The following is a 2,012-nucleotide window of genomic DNA, read 5'->3' as shown; positions in this document are numbered from 1 at the left end:
TAAGGAAGGGCACGGATATTATAGGACAGAGTAGAACTGCCCCATAGGGTTTCTCAGGAGGCGCTGGTAGATTCAAACTGCCGACCTTTTGGTTAGCAGCCGAGCTCTTAATCACTGCGCCACCAGGGCTCCTTGAAAGTGGCACCAGACAAAAAACCCATTGCTGTCGAGTCAGTTCTGACTCATAGCGACCCCATAGGACAGAGCAGAACTGCCCCATAGAGCTTCCAAGGAGCACCTGGCGGATTTGAACTGCCAACCTTTTGGTAAGCAGCCATAGCACTTAGCCACTACACCACCAGAGTTTACTTGAATGTGGTAAGTGCTACCAAAATAACTGCTATACCTAGCACAGAGGGAGTGACTAATCCGTGACAGGCACTGTTCTAAGCACTGTACATATATCTCAAATAATTATCCCACTAACACTGTGAGGTTGATACTATTATTATTCCATTTCACAAATGAGGCAACTGAGATAAGAGAGGCCAGGTCATGTGCCCAAGGTCCTATGGCTGTGATAGAGATAAGCCTAAGGTTCCATGGGAGCTCCAAGACAGGGCATCTAACCCAAGCTGCAAAGAGCAGGAAGTGTTTCCAGAGAAGGTGATACCTGCTTTGAGTCTGGTAGGACAAGAAGGATTTAGTCAGCAGTTTTTTTTTTTTTCTTAGGTGGGGCAAGGGCATCCCCAGCAGAGGAATAGCTTGAGTAAAGGCAAAGATATGGGGAGCAGCGTGAAGTGGCCTGTCTAGGGACTGCTGGCAGATTATGTTGCTGGAACATAAAGCTTCAGAGGAACAGTGGCAGGAGATGTGGGCAGGGTCCAGGTCACTGGGGCCTTACATGCTGAAGACTCTAGACTTAGTCTTGTCGAATTTGACCTTGATGGTAGAAGAGGAGAGAAGAACTAGCGTTTATTGTTCTCTGCCATGTGAAGAACCCTGCTTTCAGGGCTTGGCATGGGCTATTTCAATGGATTGTCCTCTTTATTACATATTTTACTACATTCAAAGTAGGGTCCAAATGACAACTTTATATATTTCTATCAAATCTTTATATCCTTTTTAGATGTATATTTTCCCTGATCTATGAAGGAAGCTATAAAGTTTTCTATATATACTATATTAATCAGAAATAAGGATCACAGGCTATTTTAATCTGGCTGAAGACTCCATGGACAATTTATCCTATTTCACTTTAACACTCTAAGAATGACCCTAACAGGATTACTATAACAAAGAGGTGCTATTTTTAATGAGAAAATAGTGAGAATAATATTCGTGCATTATTATACTAGATAAAAGCTTTATAAATATTATATTATTTACCTTAAAGTAACAGAACTTCAATTAACCAGAAATCAATATATTTTCTCAACCTCACCCTATGATTCCACTTTAAGGAAAAATAAGCAAAAGGCAAGAAAATGAGTTGATATTAAAGCTATATTGAGAGCAAAAACAATTTCTACAGCAAGTCTGAAGTCAGTGACAATTCAACCTGGCCACTGTTGGTACCCTACAGAGCATACGGTGAAGCCTGGTGTCCAGATCAATGACCACTGGCCGTGCGGGAGGCAATTATCAGTTAAATTCATCACACTACAGTTCCTAAGGCAGGGAAATTTAACAGACACTGTTGTTGTTGTTGTTAAGCGCCATAGAGTTGGTTCTGACTCATAGTGACTCTATGCACAACAGACTGAAGCACTGCCCCACCCTGCACCATTCTTAAAATTGTTGCTATGCTTGAGCCCATTGTTGCAGAGAGACTCATCTTCAGACACTATATCAGACAATGTTCCGCTGCCATTCATAAGGTTTTCACTGGTTAATTCTTTTCAGAAGTAGATCACCGGGTCCTTCTTCCTAGTCTGTCTTAGTCTGGTAGCTCAGCTGAAACCTCTTTGGCATGGGTGACCCTACCTGGTACTGAATACTGGTGGCGTAGCTTCCAGCATCACAGCAACACACAAACCCCCACAGTACAAGAAGGTGATGGATTTGTGGGG

The sequence above is a fragment of the Elephas maximus genome, chromosome 7 (assembly GCF_024166365.1).
Source record: "Elephas maximus indicus isolate mEleMax1 chromosome 7, mEleMax1 primary haplotype, whole genome shotgun sequence".
Taxonomy (NCBI): Eukaryota; Metazoa; Chordata; class Mammalia; order Proboscidea; family Elephantidae; genus Elephas; species Elephas maximus.
This window is presented reverse-complemented; position numbering follows the sequence as displayed.